Source organism: Passer domesticus, chromosome 8 (genome assembly GCF_036417665.1).
Source record: "Passer domesticus isolate bPasDom1 chromosome 8, bPasDom1.hap1, whole genome shotgun sequence".
NCBI classification, from domain to species: Eukaryota; Metazoa; Chordata; class Aves; order Passeriformes; family Passeridae; genus Passer; species Passer domesticus.
The window spans coordinates 3,145,676-3,165,831 of NC_087481.1; the positions used below are offsets into that span (position 1 = coordinate 3,145,676).

The window sequence follows — 20,156 nt, forward strand, 5'->3', positions numbered from 1 at the left end:
GCACACAACAGCCAAGGAAAGGCTCGTGCTGGGCTCAGGGCAGGCACAGGGCACTCCCCTGGCGCTGCCACAGGCACAGCAGAGCCGGCCTGGGCACAGCATTGGCATCCATGTCCCATGCAATCCCAGCAGGGATTAGGGATTTGTGTTACAAATGAGAAGCTTGACTAGGCCAATATTCAAGCAGCAATCAATTTATTAATTCATATGGTAAAGTATGAGCAATACAGGCTGGGTACAGGGGGGGAAGTTTTCCCTCCAGCTGCACACCGATAGTTGAGGCTTACAGGCATTGATAGGGGTACTCATAAGCTTTCTCAGCAGTTTCCGTTCCCAATTTTTACATCACAATTCTATACACTATTATGATTTAGTTTTTCTCAGGATGTATCCCAGAAAGGAGTATCCCCAGATGGTGGGGTCCGGCTTCCGAAAGAAGAAAGAAGTCTCCCAGCTTGTGAGGTCCAGATTCCAGATGGGTCCACCTTTTAATTCCAAATCTCATAACAGTGATGTCCAGCTTCTCTTGGTCGAAACCATCAATCCTTGAGTAGATGTTCATCTTCCTTTCTTAAGCTGCTTTTCACTGTTTTTTTAATGTATCGAGATAAGCACGTTTCCTTTTTATATATTCTAAAGCTATGGTTTCAAAGATCCTTACTACGAGCAATATTCTAAAATTATACTTCAAAAGGTTATTATTGCAAAACTCTTTAAGGCTTAGCTACAAGCAGAAAGTTCCTGTCAAAGAGAAACATCCTTAAAGCTTTAATTCAAATGATCCTAAATCAACTGAAGACTTACAAAGGGTAATTGCGAACAAAGGATAGGTTCAAAGGCCTTCTTCCATGCTTTACCTCCTCAGTTATTTATTAGAATTTGTCTTCATAACTGTCCCATGGTCAGTTTCCACACAATCACAAATACACACGTTGCCTCTAGGAACCTGACACAAAACACAGCTTTGTATTTCCCAGTTGCACTGCTGGCATTGCATTGGTCATCCATTCAAATCATTTCCCCATGGAATTCCCAGGGCAATGGGTTAGGGGGAGATCCATCCATGGAATTCTCACCTGGCTGGGATGAGAGAGATCCGGCCATGGAAATTCCATGGCAATTTCTGCATTCCCAAGGCCCTCATTCCTGAATCCCACATTCCCACAGGAACTCCCCTCCTCTTCCCACACCCACCTTTGTGCTCCAGAGCCTCCCGACCATGTCTGATGGATTTTGGGAGCTCTTCCACACAGCTGTGTCCCAGATAATGCTTCATCTGCTCCACCATGATCCCTTTGCATTCCCAGCACCTCCAGGTGATCCAGGTGGCACCGTCGGACACTGCAAAGCTCCCGGGTCCCAGCTGGAAGGAGATGAAATCCCACCCCTCGTAGCGATCCCATCCCAGCCCCTCAGAGTCCTCCATTCCCACAGATCCCAGCCCAGCCCCTGGCTCCCCCCAGTCCCCCCTGCTCTGGTTGTACCGGCCCCGTCTCCAGGGCACTGTCGGCCACGGGCCCGTTCCTGTCCTTGAGCCGGGGCTGGCTATCCCATTATCCCAGCACTGGCTATCCCAATATCCCAGCCCTGCCTATCCCAATATCTCAGTTCTGGCTATCCCAATATCCCAGCCCTGGCTATCTCAATATCCCAGTTCTGGCTATCCCAATATCCCAGCTCTGGCTATCCTAATATCCCAGGTGTGGCTATCCCAATATCCCAGCCCTGCCTGTCCCAATATCCCAACACTGGCTATCCCAATATCCCAACCCTGGCTATCCCAATATCCCAGCCCTGGCCATCCCAACATCCCAGCTCTGGCTATCCCAATGTCCCAGCCCTGGCTATCCCAATATCCCTGCCCTGGCTGTCCCAATATCCCAGCTCAGCTCCCCCCACCATCCCCGCTCTCTGCGGCTCCATCCGGCCCCGCTCGCTGCCCCAGCGCTCGCAGGGATCCCGTCCACGTCCCCCACAATCAAGGACTGGGGGACCCCAGGCCGTGTTGTATTGTGTTTTATTCTCCTTGTTCTCAGTTTGCAATGGTTCCCTGATGTAGCCCCGCTTCTTTCCTGAAAATGCTTTGCCCCAAGTGACTTCCCTCCTCCCCCATGTCAATCCTCCCTGTGGCTGCAGAGCCATTCCCCAGTCTCCTCCCTGGGCCCCTGCCAATCCCTCGGCCTCCCTTCCCCTCTTTCCAGTATCTTCCCACAGGGGCGTGGAGTGATTGGGCAGAGGTCAGGGCCCTCCCTTAAGGTGCTTCCTCATTTGTGATCCTTCATGTCCATCTGCCCGGTTTGCACACCCCCCGTTTCCCCCATTGGTTGTTGGATGTATCTTTGCCTTGTTTGCGCCCCCCTTTCCAAGCTGGTGCAGGGGCTGAGTGTGTGCTGTGTGCAGCAGGTTGCCCTGAGGGTCAGAGCTGCCCTGAGCCCTGAAATAAACCTTGGCTTTACCCTGCCCAGAGTGGGCCCTTTCTTCCTGCAGCAGCGTCTGCCAGCTGCTCCTGTGGTTTAGGGCTGGCAGCCCCGGCCGCTCTCCTGGAGCCCGGGCACAGGGGAGTGTCCCCCGCAGTCGAGCGTGTCAGGCTGGTCGGGCAGGGCCCGAACAGGCACTGAGAGGACGCGGCGACAGGGCCGGGCTGCGACAGCGCCACTGCCAGGTACTGCAGGGAGTGCAGAACTGGGGGGACAGCGAGATCGGGGGAGCTGGGGGGCTGAACGTGAGAGACTGGGGATCCAGGGGGGTCAAGAGGCCAAGGAAAGGGGGACTTGAAGGGCTGGCCGAGCTGGGAAGGAGGTTCAGGGGCTGAGAGTCAAGGAAAGGGGGTGCAGGGACTGGGAGAGCTGGGATGGGGTGTGCAGGGAATCCTGTGCCCAGGAAAAGGGGTACCGGGATGTCCTGGGAGTGAAAAAAGGAGGGTCTGGGGGCTGGAAAATGCAGGAATGGGGGCCCAGGGATCCCAGGTCAGGCAAAAGGGTGGGGCTGGGTGCTGGGAGAGGCGGGGGCCAGGGGAAGTTGAGTTGGTGCCAGATAAGGGGGTGCAGGGGGGTCTCAGTTCTGGGCAATGAGGTAAAAGGGGGTCTCGGGTCTCAGGAATGGGTTGCAGGAGGGGCTCAGGGTCACAGAAATGGGGGGCAGGGACATGAAGAGGCAGAAGGGAGTTCCAGGGGGCCTGGAGCCCAGGAAAGGGGAGTCCAGGGTTTCCCAAAAAAGGTGGGACATGGCATAGGGACACCCAGGATGTTCAGGAAGGGGGAGTTCAGGGCGTGTCTGGTTTTGCAGAAGGGTGGGGCTGGGGGCAGGGAAAGGCTGGAATGGGGGTCCAAGGTGTTCCAGGTCGTCCCAGGGTCAGGCACATAGGAAGTCTGGAGGTGCCCAGGGAGGTGGAGCTCAGCCCAAATATTCTGGGGAGTGCCTGGGTTGGGATTTTTTGGGGGGATGTTTGGAGAATGAAGAACTCCAAGGCAGGGCAGAAAAAGCCCCTTGGGGGGACATCGGGGGGTGGCGGCTGGCGGCAGAGGCAGCCTGGAGGAGCAGAGCCCTGTGTCCCCCAGGAGCCCAAAGTGGGGAGCCCAGAGAGGGGGGAGCGCCGCCATTGGCGGGAGCCTGCAGAGGCTGGAGAGGGGCAGGGGGGACTCCTTGGAGCCCCTGCAGCCCAGAGCAGAGAATGAGGGGAGAAGGGAGCCCAAAAGGGAGCCCAAAAAGCCCTGGCACCCCTGAATGGGCAGAGCGAAGAGGGGGCAGCTTTTGGGATTGCTGGGACTGCCAGCAGGCTGGGGAGGGTGGGCACCGAGGAGAAGGGGGACCCCCAATGCAAGCGTGACCCCAGCAGCTGGGACAGGGGGAACTCCCAAAGAGCAGAGAGGAGGGAGCAGGGCCGGGGAATTCCTGGGAGGCTTTTTCAAGGCTGAATCTTGGTGTTTGGGAGGTTTTTCTGGAGCCCAGATGCCCGGTAACTTGTAGAGAGGGACTTGGGAGGAAAGACTTTCAAAGTCAATGTGCTCATCCCTTGTTTTCCCCAAACCAGGATTTCCCTTTGTAACTTCTTGTGAGGCAGTGAGAGAGAGGAATATGTCCCTGGACACTGAGGCAGGGGACGAGGAAGTCAGTGCCCCTTTCCCCTCTCCCAGCCCAGCATGGCCCCAGCTGCAGGACAGCCTGGGGGCATCTCCTTGCCCTTGCCTGTGGCCCGGAGGCAAATACCATCCTGTCCTTGTCCTTCCTCCCCCAGAGCAGGAGCTGAGGATGGAGAGCAGGGAGGACAAATCCCCGCGGCAGAACCTCGTGGCAGAGGCCGTTTTGAGCGGCTCCATGGCACAGGAACCCAACGGGGAGGAAAAGCCCTGGAGATGCTGCACGAGGAGGGGCTGCAAACGCAGATGGCGGGGATCTGAGGGGGAAAGAGCCAGCCTGGGCCGGGAAGGCGGCCGGAGATGGAGCCAGAGCTCGGAGCTGGTGGTCCATGAGCAGGTTCCTGATGGGGAGAAGCCCCACAAGTGCGAGGAGTGTGGGAAGAGCTTCAGGTGGAGCTCCCACCTGATCGTGCACCGGAGGAGCCACACTGAGGAGAGGCCCTACGAGTGTGATCAGTGCAGGAAGAGGTTTCAGACCAGCTCTGATCTCCTCGTGCACCAGCGCACGCACACAGAGGAGAGGCCCTTCCGCTGCCCCGACTGCGGGCAGGGCTTCAGGCGCAACTCCACCCTCCTCAGGCACTGGCTCATCCACACTGGGGAGAGGCCCCACGAGTGTGAGGAATGTGGGAAAAGCTTCAGGCAGAGCTCCCACCTGATCAGCCACCGGAGGACCCACACTGGGGAACGGCCCTATGAGTGTGGGGAGTGTGGGAAAAGCTTCAGCCAGCATTCCAGCCTGATTGTCCACCAAAAGATCCACTCTGGGGAGAGGCCCTATGAGTGTTCCAAGTGTGGGAAGGGATTTCGGATCCGCTTCCATCTTTTCCGGCACTATCAGAGTCACACAGAGGAGAGGCCCTTCTGCTGCCCCGACTGCGGGAAGGGATTCAGGCACAACTCCCACCTTGTCAGGCACTGGCGCATCCACACTGGGGAGAGGCCCTACGAGCATCCCTAGTGTGGGAAGAGCTTCTCCAGCAGCTCTCACTTGACCCAGCACCAACGGAGGCACCGGTGAGGGAAGCCCTGCGAGTGCCCCGAGTGCGGGAAGAGCTTTGTGTGCTGCTCCAGCTCCATCCCCCACTGCAGGACCCACGCTGGGCACAGCCCTGGTGACCCACATTCCCTGTGATCCCTTTTGGGAACACACCTGCCTGCTTTTCCTTTTGGTTTGGCTTTAATTTTTTTCTCGTCTTCCTCTCTTTGCCCTCCAAAAGCCAAGAGGGATCTGTCATCTCAAAACCACTCAAATCCCACTGAAAACAACTGAATTTTAACCCCTAAAGGCTCAATCCCTCCTCAAATTGCTTGTTCCCTCCTCAAAAAAACTCAATCCCAGGCTAAACTCACTCAATTCCACAACCACCAGGGGGAGATGGGGTTGGAAAGGGATTGGGAGCAGTGGGATCCCAATTGGGAGTGGTGGGATGGGGATTGTGTGGGGCTGGCTGGGTGGGATGTATTTGACAGCAAATAAAACTTTCAGAGTTACTGATTTCTGTCCCATTCATTTTCAGTCAGTTCTGTTTGCAGAGTGCCGCCTTCTCAGATGATTAATTTGCTATAAAAATCCCATTTTTTAAATCATCTAACCCAAACAATCCAAAAACCAATATCCAAATAAAAGCACTCACCTACAATTAAATTTTAAAAAATAATTGGAATTGTTTTAGAGTACTTAAGGGTGTTATTAAAGTTTAATTGTTTGGTTAAAATGTAGGAGAAATTCTAGTGGTGCTTGGTTTTGTGTTTAGTATGTTTGTAATACGAATTGTTTTACTAAGGCGTGTTAGATTGTATGTTAGTTTTTTTATATATTTTTAGTCTAAAGTATATTAGTTACTACGATAAAGCTTTCAGAAGGTATTTCTTAGTATATAATTTGTTTATAGTTATTCTTAATATTATAGTAATAGTTATTGTTGTTTTGCTTGGATCATTGGAATAACGTAAGAAAAAATATTTCATTTTTATTATAATTGATTTCATTGTAATGTTAGTTTATTGATTTATAATTTTGTTTTCAGTTGTTGATAGGAAGGAAGTTCAAGGGCAGGAACATCTTTTTCCCCAGCTCGTGCAGCCCAAGTCTGGGTGCCATTCAGCCCAGAGCTATGGGATAATATTGTAGTGCCTCCCACACACATTCTGCCTCTAAGAAAAGCTTGGCTTGGCTTATTAGAGTGAAATAAATAGAAGCGTAATAAAATGGACAGTTAAACTCATCCCTCTTGAATGACTCTCTTGCTTTCCATTGTCAATCCTGCACCTCATGCTCCCAAGGCTTGGTATGAACAAGTGTCTGAGATTGCTTAAAAATTCCCAGGCAAGGTTCAGTAAAAGCCAGATAGAATATTAAGCAACAGCTCAAGAAAATTCATTGGCAACATTCACATTATTACTTACTACTTGGTTAAGGAACAACATGAGGAAAAAAGCAAGGAACAAAATTCAGTCAATCAAATGAGAAACATTCTGAGAATTATGTGTGTGTGTGTGTGTGTATGTGTGTGTGTGTGTGTGTGTGTGTGTGTGTGTGTGTTTAGGTGCATTTGAGAAAGGGACAGAAAGGACAAGGATCAAAAGGAATACGGCCTAAAAGCTTAACAGCACTGGAGCTGAGCAGTGGTTAAACTGGAGCCTCCAGGAGTGGGCTCTTGGCCCAGGATCCATGGCTGCTCAGGCATGCTGCCAGTGCAGCAAGCTTGAGAGCGCGCTGGCTCTGCGAGGCCCCACTCAGAGGGAGGTTGCTGCTGGCACCTCTGGGCTCCAGGAGAGCCCCAAGGGCCTCCTTTGGGAGCGCTGTTCATGGGCCACAGGCGAGGGGCCTCAGCCATCAACGCTTCATCGTGGCCGCCCCGTGGGTCAGCAGCCTGGCTCTGAGAGTGGGAGAAGGAGGATGTCATGCCACTGAGGCAGGAAAAGCGGTTTCCAAGGCAGCTCACAGGACACCCCAGGAGCTGGTCAGACAGCACAAGTGCCTGGCAGCGCTCGGTGTCTCTGGGAAGCTCAAGAGGAGCTGGGCCCAGGGGCTGCTCAGCAAGGCCCAGGCCTGACAAGCGTTTCTCAGGTCACCGTGTGGCCGGACAAGGCCGGGGCCATTCACCACCACAATCTGAAGCACGAGGTTTTGATGTAGGGTAAAAAGCCATGGCCCAGTGGAAGTGGGCTGTGTCCTCAGGCCTGTGGGAGAATCAAAATGCAGATCCTTGTGCTGCTGATTCCATCTCTCCCACTTTTCTGAGTTCTTGGTGGCAAGGTCATTTAGGTCACACAGCTCTCTGAAGCTTTCTGCGCAATGAATTAAAGTGAGATTACACATCCCAAATCGTGTTCTGTTACAGTTTAACTGATTGATTTAAGGAATTTCTGGAGTAGAAAACTTGCTTCCTCAGATATTTACTGTGTGTGGCACCAAGCACAGAGGAGAGATTTAATGTGAAAGGCATGGCCCAGGCAATGCTCTTTTGACAAGTTCTGCCCGGAGCTTTCCTGAGGAAGATCTGAAAGGTTCGATGTCACTAGCACAAGCTCCTGCAGTGGCTGCTGGCCAGCAGAGCAGGGCTGGCAGCTGTGCAACAAGTGCTGCCACAAGCAGCAGCTCAGCCAGGGCAGCAAATCAAGAGCTGGGAAGGAGCTGATCTGAAGGCCAAACCCCCTTAGCTCCTAAAAGAGCTGGAACAGTTCCTCATTCCAATGAGGTGCATGTTGGACACGGCTCTATGTGAGCACTGGACACAAGTTGCTCCCACTGAGTGCTGTGATGGTTTCTGCAGGAGCTCTGGGCTCCTGTGTGTGCTGGGCACAATGAGGAGAGGAGGAGCCAAGTGCACTGACACACCTTTGCCTTGAGCATGACCCGGCCTGGACCAAACACACTGCAAGCTTTCCCCTTTGGCCCATGTCTCAAAATGTCAGGTCAGCTGTTGGACGACTCAGGTTGGTTTGGTGTCAAGGAATTCCCCTCAGAAATACTGGGTTTGTCTTCCTCTGTGCCTTCCCCTCAGCAGCCTTGGGGCTGCTCCTTTGTGAAGCCATGGGTCTCATTAAGTTCTCTCCAGTTTGGGAGAACTTAATACAGGACACTCTGCAATGAGTCGTCTCCTCTAAAGTGTTCCAACAATCCCCTTCCAGTAACAGGAAATTAATACTAATAGATGAAAGTGGAAAAAAATTGCAACAGTTTATTAAGAAGTGGAATGGCTGAAAAGCAAGCAAAAAAGCCAGTGAGTACTAGATATCAAACTGCCAGACCTCACCGTCCCCCTGCTGGGACAAAGACCCAGAATGCCAGAGGAAAATCCCCCCAGGACACGCGTTAGAAGGTGGTGCTGGGTTCTCCCTCGGGAAGAGCAGGAGCTGTCATGGAGCAACTCCAGCAGCAGATGAAAGCTCCATGCTTGTCCAGCGTCGACTTTCTCCCAGAGGCAGATCTCTGTGGAGCGGTCACGGCAGGTGAAGCAGCTGGGCTGGAGCCCCTCGGTGTCTTTTCTCCCCGGCGTGGCTCAGCTCACGCTCTCGGGCTGGGAGTGGGGCTGCTCCACTCCTGCTGGCACCATGTCCCTGGGCTTGGACAGTTTTCTGCCAGGAGAGCCCAGCATGCTGTTACACAGATCTCTCATAAAGGCCCAAACCAACTCCAAACACTCTGGCCACAGCATCGTTTCACAAAGGGCTGCAGAAATCCAGGACAGCTGCAAGTGAGTGTCAGACGGCTTTTGTCTTGTTCTTGCCAGCAGAATTCTTGATGATCTGATCCAATTGTATTCAGATGTAACACAGGAGCTGTGATTTTTTATTGAAATATTTCATGATGAGTAACAAGCCTTGGGAGCATGAGGTACAGGTCTGACGTGTGAAAGCATGAGCATATCCTCCAAAGTCACCAGGTTAATTGTCCATTTTATTACCCTTGTATTTATTCCACACTAATAAGCAAACTCAAGCTTTGCTTGGATATAAAACAGGCACGGCATACCCTACGGTCTCTTGCAGGGTCCCCAGAGCTGGCAGTGACAAAGCAGGCAGTCTGCTTCATTGGGAATCACTACAGATCTGCATCACAATGTGTTTTTAAGTAGCATGGTATTATTAATATCTCCTTTTCTGCACGAGATACAAAAAGGAGGTTCTGAAATGACTTCCATGCAAGCAGGCAGTAAAGAACTGACCCTGCTATCCTAACAAAGCTTTGGCTTTGGCAATTGCACTCTTCCCATTCATCTTTTGACACAGACACTCCAGGTTTCCCCCACACCCCTGCAAGGCAGGCAATCACTGTTTCCCTTTTACTGTTTTTCCCTGGAGCAAGTACAGTGGCTGCTTTGAAACTAAAAGCCCTGAGATCTGGGCATCTTGAAGGAGCATGAAATGCTAATTAAGTGTTCCCATTGGTAATACCCAGGTCTGCACTTCCCAGAGCTCTGAAGCAGCAGCAGGAGGGCCATGCATCATTCCTGTTGGTGGATGTTCATGTTTCTGGTGTGCAAGAGCAATGCCTTTGAGGAGGGACAAAAATGCCCCTATCCAAACAGTGACTGTGCAAGGAGATGTGAAGTTTCACTGCCTTTTTTAGGATAGTTTAGAAAGATCTAAGAGAGTACTGTGGCATGGAGCAGGTCCCTAATTTTGTCTCCAGAGAAATCCCCAAAGGACACATTGGCTCTGCTGGTGATGGCAACCCCATAAGCTCGTGGACTTGTTTTCCCTGCAACATGCCACCCTGCCTGGGCTTTACTAGGCCAGGACTAGACCCATAGCTATGCCAACACATGCAGCCACGTGACACAGAGTCAGACAGAGTTCTCCTTCAGAAAACTCAATTAACACATTCACATGCAGTTTCTTCTAGAACATCAGAAGCTGGCAACCATGAGGACTTTGCTGTCACAAGGTTACAGTTTGCACTGGGCCCAGAAGTATTTTTCCCTAAGGCAAAACAAATTGAAATGTGAAGTTTAAATCTTCAAATGACTATGAAAGGAAACTGTAGAATAATTTCTGGAAAGGCAGCATTGTCAATGATCATGCAGCCCACCAAGAGCTGGAGCGGAATCCAGAATTGCTTGTTCCAGCAATGCAGGAATTCATTACCCTGGCAAGCACCAGTCCATGGGAACAAATGATCCCATAGCCCTGGGCAGAAGGGCACCCAGGCTGCAGTGGAAATAGATTTGAGGAATCCTTGTCACTTGCTATTGGCCTCACAGCCCACTCACCCCTTGGCAAGCAAGTTGCAAAAAACACTGTTGGACTGCTGTCCTGGGTAAATCTACATACAGATGACTATTCCAAAGCAGGGCATCTTTTCCCAGTGAAATACACATCCTCTTCTTACCTATGAAATTGTGCCTGAAGTCACCTGTGAGCCAGATCTGTGTGAGATTGCAAAGGAGCAAAGCTTTGGCATTTGGGCACACTTCTCTTGGTTTCTTTGCTCAGGGCTTTGTTGAGCACAGAACACATCCAGGTAGAAAACTTTTGACCATACAGGATCTTTTGTTTCCATTGTCCCCCAAACATGTGAAGAGGTGGTCCTGTTGTAATGCCAATTTAAAAAGAGTAGCACAAATGACACAAAAAAGACATGGCAAAAGAGGAAGAGGAGCAGCCCAGTGAGGAAAGGATGTGGTGAGACACTGGCACATGGAGTGAGCTGCACTCCCATAACCTCTGGGCTAGCAGGTCCTGGTCACACATTCTCCTCCTGGTTTATTTAAATTTTATTTATTTATTTATTTACCTTTTCAAAAAACATCAAAATTAAATATATACAATTAAAAATATGTCATCAAAATTTAAAGATACAATCAAAACACATTTATTCAAAACTATATTTAAAGATCAGAACATATGTACATCTCTAACTATGTAGGCTAATGCATAAATCCTATTCTTGAAATACTCTTCATGCAGGCGGCAGCTTCTTTCTTGAGCTTGGAGGAAAGAGATCTCTTCTGAATGTGAGGGTAGGAGATAATGGGAAGTCAGCCCAGAAAACCTGTTGGTAAGAGTGTAGGCAGTCAGATCTGCAAAGTGGAGACACAAAGTACAGCAGAGGCCACAATGCGAACCTAACACAGCCAAAGCATCATATTTCATGGGACATATTTCTTGCCAAGATATTTTATGGGACATTATTTCCAATAACTGCACAGGGAAACATGCTCCTGCTGGCAGACACTTGAGGCAGGCCAGGGTGCAAAACACTGCCCCACTTCCACCGGGATGCCACAGAAATAGCCTGGCCTCTGGGCTGCCCTGGGACAGCAGGGAGCCCAGAGCCCTGTGCTCTCCAGCAACGGCTCAGCTGCACATGCACCCTCCTGCTCCTCTCCCTGCCCAACAGCTGAGCAGCCCTCCAGCTGCACGGGGCACTGGCAGCAGCACAGCTCATTGCAGGGCCACATGCAGGGCACAGCTGTTCCCTGGCAATGTGCACAGCCTGGCTGGGCTGCCACAAGACCCTTCCTCCCAGCAGAGAGTGGCCCAGCTCCCCCCTCACCTCTGTGTGTGGCTGAGCCAAGCTGGGCCTTCATCTTGTCCTCAGTCTGGAGTTGCTTCAGGCCCCACACGCCATGACTAAGAAGAGCGATGGAGAGAGCAGGGGCAGATGCACGCCCTTCCTTAGTCTTTTGTAATTTTTGGCACAGCTAAGAAGTCACATCCGGAGGTGTCTAACTCAGCTCTTGGTCAGCTTTCTGGAGAACATGATGGCTTCACCAGCCCAAAAGGCTGTTGAGGTTTTCCCGCACGTGGGGAGGCTTGCTGGCAGCACACTTCCTCAGCTGGGTGCCCATCACCTGGCAGAGGGCACAGGCCAGCTTGGTGAGCACAGTGCGGACGCTGGCGCTTCGCACCGGCAGCGCCTTGTTCTCCAGGCAGGACCAGAGCACGGGCAGGGCGCAGCGCTGGACCACTGCAGGGCTCCTGGCATGAACACACTCCACGAGCACTGCCGGGAGAGAGACACAGCTCCTTACCCACCAGCCTCAATGCAAACAGGGATCTGCCTCTGCTTGTGCTTCTTGGGAGCCTCTCTGGCTAAGGTCAGTGAAACAGCACACAGAGCCCCATGACCCAGAAACGGGCAATGCAGCTGATCATCCTGGAAACAGAACCACCAACCCCTCAGGACTAATTTCTCCAACCAGAGCCTTGTCCCTGTGGCAGACTTTGTACCTTTCCTAAAGCATTTCACAATCTGTTTCTGCAAGAACAATGACTGAAATGTCAAATTGCTTTTTATTTCCATTAAGAAGTTGTCTAAATCCACACTGAAGATTTGGAAATGCCCTAGAGAGGCAATTGAGAGATTTCTAATAAGAGGGATGATTCAATTTTTGTAACTTTGATGTCAAGGGCCAAAGGTCTAACCTGGCTCTCCCCTTTGCTCAGTGGTGCACAGCAAAGGGCAGCATTAGAACCCATTTCAAAACTCCAGCCCACAGAGATGGGTGCTGCCTGACAGCTGGATGAGAAACACCAGTGACTAGCTGCTGTCTTTGGCAGAATGCTTTTGAGGCTTCCAACAAAATGCTGTTTCAAACCTCAGGGTGTCTTAGAGAATTACCCAGACCCCATTGCCGTGGCATTTGGACATCTCCACATTTTAATGGCATTTCCACTCCCAGTGTTAATGCCATTTTTTCTTATAATGTCCACTGAAATAGGGACATAGCGAGAGAAAAATGCTGCACAGCGGATGGAAATTTAACCAAAACACAAGTGTTTTCTCACATTGTTTCTGAAATTTGCACTCTGCTCATTTTCTGAACTGAACCATATCAAACACAGACAAAAATTTACTACCAACAGGCTTCTTGCATGGCAAATTTGGCTGGGACATCAAAACCTGAAGTGGTCTGGAGACCATTCTTATTTTCTGATCAGGCAAAATGTTATGTAGTAGCCATTTATTATCCTGTGCTGGAAGAGACTTCATTTTCTCTATGCTGCTAATCCACCAGCACCCTAATGCAACAATTCAACATTGAAACAGCTCCTGAAAGACCCCAAACCAATTCTGCTAAGCAGGGAAAGGGTTATGGTACCCCTTTCTAAATGGGAGTTCATTTGAGTTTAAATGTAATTAAAGACATTGGTGACTATTGAAGGTGAGGAACAGCTGTCTGTTCCTACTAAATCTCAGAGAGAACATCTGCTCTTTCCAAAGTAGTCCTAATTTATGCTTAATTCCTTTATTTGAAAAAGAGATCAAAAGAACTGCAGAACTAATTTCCCTATTATTTAGGGATATTTAGCATTTAAAGATGCTGGCATAATTAGCAGTGGATTTAGCCGCAGCTTAAGCAAGGCTAACAATTGTCTTCTCTGCTATATATTGAGATTGTAATTTTTCCATTCTTTGGCTACTGCTGACATAGCAAGCTCCTCTGAGCAATCCATTAACAGCTGCATTTGCAGCATTTGGGACAGCGCTGACACAGGCAGACACTGTTTGCACACCCTGAAATGCTCACTCCAATGCCACTTGGATTTCAGCACAGGCAGGGAGCCCAGCACTCTGCTTCTGCCCCTGTGCCCCCAAAGGCTGCCTTGCACTAAATCCGTGCCTCTAAGACATGTCTTGAGTTTTGACCTAAGCTGTGACCCCCAGGCTCTGCACGGTTCAGCCTCAAAACTTCCCAAGAGAAAAACAAGAATTCTGTGAGAACAAAACAAACTGATTCCCTGAAACAGCGTTTGCCACCATTTTCCCTAAAGGATCACAGATGTCCCTGAGCTCCCAAGAGAGGAGCCAGCTGGGGTATTTGAGCCCTCCCTTTCCTGCAGGTGGGTTCTGAGATGCCCCAGTGAGGGCTCAGCCCTGAGGCCGAGCGCTGCCCCATCTCAGGTGCTGCACAGCTCTGCAGCAGCCAGGGAAACCTGCCAAATACACCTGCCTTGGCTGCTGGGCAGGAGGGACAAGCTCAGCACCTCCTGGTGTGGAGGAGCTACTCTGCTGTCTGCTCACAGGCATTCCCTGTAAATACTCCCTCGGAGACCTCTTGGCTTAGAAGGGGAGGCCATACCTGCGATACTCCCGGTGACATCCAGCAGAGCTTGGCCACTCAGATGACTCCATTGGTGGCTGAACTCTTTCAGCAGTGATACTTTATCTACAAGTGAAACACATGTTTCTGCTCACTTGTCTGAGGTCATAGGAGAAAGGAGAGTGGGGAGGGAAAGGGCAGGGGCAACCCCATTTTATCAAAGAAAGTAAATTTCTGCTGATTTCTGAATCGTTATTGACTTTCCTTCCTGCCTACTTGGCAGGGTTTAAAATTCCAAAAGAAAAGCTCTCCTTTCACATTTGCAAATCCCAACTCATCTCCTGTACCAGGAGCTATGTTAAAGCATTTCACATCAGGGACCTCAAGAGGAGTTCAGTCACATGTAAGAAGCAGTGGAAAGGTTTTGCATCCCAGAGCAAAAAGGAAGAAGCCCATCCTTGGCACACAGAAAGGCACTAAGTCAGGCAGTTCATGACTTCACAGAGCAGCTGAGGTGGAGAAAGTGGAAACTCTCCTTGAAGATCTGCCTCCTCAACACTCCATTTTTCAGGCATTTTCAGAGCTGACATAAGTCTATGTGGCAAAGGAATTTAGGGCAGCCCTTGCCTATGTAGTTCTTTGCTATTGTCATCTTGCCCCACACAAAACAACATGTAGAACAAGGCATCGTTGCAGCTGGATTTAGACTTGCTTGTTACAAAGAAATTAACTTGGTGAATCATAAGTTCCCCTTTGAAAAAAGAAGAGAAAGAAGAAAGGTAGAACATAGGCAGCTAATGCCTATAATGTAGAGCCTGTCAGGTGGCTGCTCTGCAGAAGCTCTGATGGGCCAGTGTCCCTGCATGCCAACAGCAAAGCTGTTCATTTGGGAATTCAAATGGGGACCAAGAAAACTGCAAAACCCCTTTCCCTCTGATTTGTAGCAAAGTTGTAGTCCAGGACTTGCTCTTCAGACCTGCAGCACAGAGCCAAGGGCTCCTGGGACTGTTGGGCAATGCTGCTGCACATTCCAGCCTGCTGGGGATGGTGCATAAGGACTGCACCTGCACAGCTTCTGGTGGCTGCCAGCTGGAGCGTTCCACAGACAACAGCAGCTACCAAGGCACTCAGCGTTCTCCTGTGTGGGAGAGACAGAGGCACAGGAGAGGAGAGTCCATGCCAGGGCTCAGCCTTACCCAGATGAGCAATGGATTCTTCCAGTGCGTTCACAGCTGCGGCATGAACCCCGGGATTCTTTGAGTTCAGGTTCTTTGTTATTCCCTGCACCAAAGGGATCATCACCGGGTTCAGGGCATCTTCCAGGAGGCCGATGATTGCAGCCAGCACGTCCAGCGCCTTCTGCTTCACTTTCTTGTGGCTGTCAGATATTCTCAGGACAAAATAATCAAAAATCTGTGAAGAGAACAAGCACCATGAAAGCTGGATTAGAATGTCTGTTTGAAGAGTGGATATAGCACTCAGCAATGTAAGAGATGAAAGTGATCCTCTCTCTCAGGTCAGCACTTGCTTGCACAATTGCACTGTTTTCCTGTGGGCCACTCACTGGAATGGTAGCGCAACCTCATGCTGCTTGAAAGATTTTCTTCTGTTTTTAAGAGGTTTGGTTGGGGACAGATTAGTTCTATTGTATTTCTCTCCATCTAGAAATCATTAAATCAATTCCATTTGTTAATGCAAAAGGCTACTTGTGCTTTACAAGTACGTAAGCAGATATTTACAATGCCCATTTTTCTATACAGTTCCCTCAAGTACTGAGGGCAGCTATGATTTTGGCAAAACTATGGCTGGAGAAGATCTAAGTTTGATTTTGTCTGTCTCAAAACCTGTGTCTGGAGAAGGGCAGGGCTCTGATCAACTCTTCCAGGATCCAGATCATTTCTCTAACTAAGAGGGAGACTTCTGAAATGAAATGTGCTGTACAGCTCTCCTTAGAGCAGGTTCAGTCCCTTGACAGCCACAGCATCAGGCACCATATTCTGGAAAAAGCAGCTACTGGGAGGAGAAAGGATGGATCTGTCCTTAGTTGTTTCTTCCTTTCCAAAGAGAACAAAAGGCCCCCCAAGAAGGGTGAGCACTGTCTTTACCAGGAGGAATAGGGACAAGTGGAAATGAGTTCCAGAGTTGTGCCTGAGCAAGACAAGGTGGAGTTTACAGAAAAAATCTTTTAAAAAAACTGGGTTTAAACCAACCCAGCCTAATACTTCTCTTCCCCATGCACATCCATCATTTCTCTAGAGAACAACAGCCATGCTTTCAGTGGCTGGATTCCCTTCACTTAACCCAACTAGCAGTAGGAGACAGCAGCAATTACAGCAGCAGAAAATGCTGCCATCATCTGATGAACAGCATCAATGGGCACCGGCCAGACAAATACAGCTGGACTAAAAAAACTTGTCCTGAAGCCTGAACCTGGTATACATTTGTCTGGGTAAGAGGGACCAGACTGTCCCAAACAGCCAGGATGGAGTGCCAAGACTCACTGAATTAACTTTACTTCTGCAGCCTTAGGAAAGGAGCTAAAGGAAAGGGACAATGAAGACACCCTACATACTTGGACAATGTTAGTGGAGATGAGCTGGGGGCTGGTTTTGCACAGGTCTAGGAGGAGTGCCACTCCTTCCATGCGTGTCTGAAACCCCTTGGCCTCCAGGAGATGGTAAAGCTTCTGGAGCGGCTCCGTTTCTTCCACAGCTGCAGGCAGCGTGACCTGGGCTTTGGCACGGTGTGCGAGGCGTCCATCAGAGGTAGGTTTCACCCTGGAAAATAAATCCAAATTAGGACCTGTTGGTGACAATGCCTTCAGTTAATTGTGAGCAAAACAGCTTGAGGAGCTTTCCTCACGATGTTATTTCAAGCTAGAAAATCATGAGGCTCAGAAGAACAACATGGACCTCGTGACTATCATTATGGGAGACAATCTGCAAGGAACATTCTCCCAGTGCTCACTCAGGAAAACCAAGGATGAGATGCATCTGATCTATCTTCAGATGGCTTCCAAGGCACACAGGTTACATTGCTTTGTGGGGAAAGAGAGACACTACTTCCAAGTTTAAATGCCTCTTCATATGGGATGTGTGTGCCTTATAATAAGGAAACTCATCACTCTGGAGAAGTGTCTCTACAACCAGGCATGACAATCTGCAAAAGCAGCTCAGATGCATCTGAACAGGTGAACGGGGGCATATCTGAAGGATCCAGAAAATCAGTAACAGAGATAAAACCAGAAGCCAGACATCCCAGAACTACGCTCACATTTTGTTTGCTTCCCTAGAGACTAGATGCACAGCTCAACAACTCCACAGGGAACAATTCTCCTGGATCAACCTGTCTCTTCCACAAGCATGGAAAGATGCTAGATGCTGCTGAGGCATGTGGTCATGTTCCTGCCACTGCTGAGCATGACAGAGCTAAATAAATCCCCTCTGTTATCAGAGGAGCATAGGTAGCTCTGCCACTGGCATGAAGAGAAAGCAAGGACCAAATTCCTGTCTTAAATGCTGATTGCAGCACAGGGGGAAATAAACCAAACATGCTTTCCATCGAGCAACATATATGAAGGACAGGAATATCAAGACAAAACATCCACCTTGAGACAGCTGTTGACCAAAGTTGCAAAGGAATTGCCTTGCTACTTCCTACTCAAACTTGGTACTGTCTGAGGGTAAGAAAGCCATCATTCAGCCAGGCCAAATCACATGGATGAGACCTGCATCTTTGTGGAATGGCACCTTGCTTCTAGTCTGGGACTTCTCATCAAAACACCCATCTGGAAAAGACTCCACTCAGATTAAAAAAAAAAACCGAAACACCCTAGTTCAATTTACTTGTCCCAAGTCAGGCAGCAGAAAAGTGGACCTCTCCTAGCCTCCACAACCCTGCCCTTGCCACTGCACTGGATCATCTGAGCTGCAACCAATGGATGTCTTTTTGTCTCTCCATTTTTTGTGGAAAGCTCTCCAGAGAAGTTGTGTTCAGCGTAATGCAGAAGTAGACATTTTTTATCCTAGAGCATTTGTAGGGAAAGGAAACAATCTCTGGCACTGGTCATCTCTGCCAGAAAGATTTGCCTGAAGAAGAGGCATGTGAAGCTTGTCATGGGCTTTGTCACATCTGACAAAAGCGCTCAGTACCGTTTGCTAGAAGGCAATGTGGCCTGGGGCTTCTTGGAGCCATCGTTCCTCTTCTCCACCGGCTCCTTGACAGATGGAAGTTCACCTTTCTGGTTTTCCATCCCCTAGTTAGACATAAAAAAACCCCATCAATCTTTAGGATATAAAACAGGAAATTCCTGTTTAAAACACAACTTAGAACCAGAATCACTGCTACCAAGGCCTAGGGAAACATTTCCTAACTTACAGAAATAAACAGACCAGAGATTCAGTGATGCCAACTCTTTGTTTTCAATAGCCCAAGGCAGGTTATGGGTGCTACCACACTGAGCAGCAGTCTAAAATCCCAAATTCATTAGTCCTGAGCACAAATGGGAATAATGCAAACTGGTAGGCAATGAGTGGTCTTAAAGGAAGCAGCAGAAAAAGTTGGACTCTTTGGGGGTTGGCCTATTGTGTTGGAAGTTGATTTGGTTCAACACTCAGTCTCCCTGTGCCTGCACAAAGGCACACTCTATAACGTTGATTAAAAAAATAAAATCCCCCTCCTAACAAACAAAGGATTTTTCACTGGATGCTGCTGAATTCACCAAGCTTCTTCCAGCTCCACAGAGCTTGACAGCAGGGCAGTATTCCCAAAAGACAGACAGTAATTGTAGTAACTAGGATTGACTTGGACATCTTTTGTATATTTGGAAGTTTTCTTGGTACTACTGCTTCCATGTCTTTTGCAAAGACTGTTATCTTCAGACTCTGTTATGTTCAATTCTCAGTTAATTGCTTTACTGGGGGCAGAGCAGGGAGAACGTGGTGGGGGCTTACTCTTAAAGGTAAACCCATTTTCTCCTCTTTCCCTTTCCTCTTTGTGACCCATATTCAAAGTATTCCAAACCCCACTTATTCCCTAATAATGGCAGTTTCTTTGCAGCCTGCAGATGAACAGGCTGAGGATTAACAGCTCATTCCCAAGAGCAAAGTGATTCAGCAGAAGAGAAATGAGATAAAGACACATTGGGTATGCTTGACCTAATGTAAGCATACTAGCACAAAGGAGACATTTCTCGTGTCAAGCACTTACTTTCTTCTTAATTCTTGTCAGAATATCTTCCAGATCACGCGTGGAGAGAGATTGTTCCAGAAGCATTTTAAATTTTTGATGCCTCAGCAACATCTTCACCATCTCCTGTCCATAATGCCTAAGGAAGGATAGAAGGAAGGGCAGGAGAAAGGAAGACAGGAAGGGAGGGAGGGAGGGAGGGAGGGAGGCAGAAAGGAAGGCAGGCAGGAAGGAAACAACGGTGAAGAAAGGGAGAGTGTTAACAGAAGAGGCTGACACCTTAAACTCATCAGGTGCAACCCCTGCACGAGAAGGCATTACCTACTCAGCAAAGAGGGAGATTTACCTCCACCTGACACTGCACAGTGCTGTCAGCTGAACACAAGAGGCAAGAGGAGAATGTGGGGCCACAGAAAAATACCATTTCACTCTGACACTGTGGGTGTTCCCAGGGAATAAGCAAAACACATCTGCTTTGTTGTCAGAGCCTATTAGCAGTGTCTTGCTGCCATTGCACAAAACTTTGCCTTTCTTTAACTGGCAGGGAAGCCGAGACAAAACACCTCCTGCATCCTGTTGCTTATTCTATACTATATGTATGCACAGGGGTAGCTAGTTGCTCTGGTGATCTTGGCAGCTATTAATGGGAATTTCATCATCAAAGTAAGGGGATTTTGGTGGTTTGGGTTGATTTTGCCACCAGGAAACCACAGTTTTCTTCAAGAAGAAATTTGGAGGTATTTGAACCACAGATAACAGCATTCTAGAAATCTGCAGAAGGGGTTTTAGAAAGAGTGAATACATTGTCTAAAGACCCCTGAAATATTTCTAGGAA

General features: G+C 49.3%; 1 pseudogene; it reads left to right on the top strand.

Moving 5' to 3' along the window:
* Positions 1 to 385: 385 nt before the first annotated feature.
* Positions 386 to 5,271, top strand: LOC135306087 (zinc finger protein 239-like; annotated as a pseudogene).
* Positions 5,272 to 20,156: the final 14,885 nt, after the last annotated feature.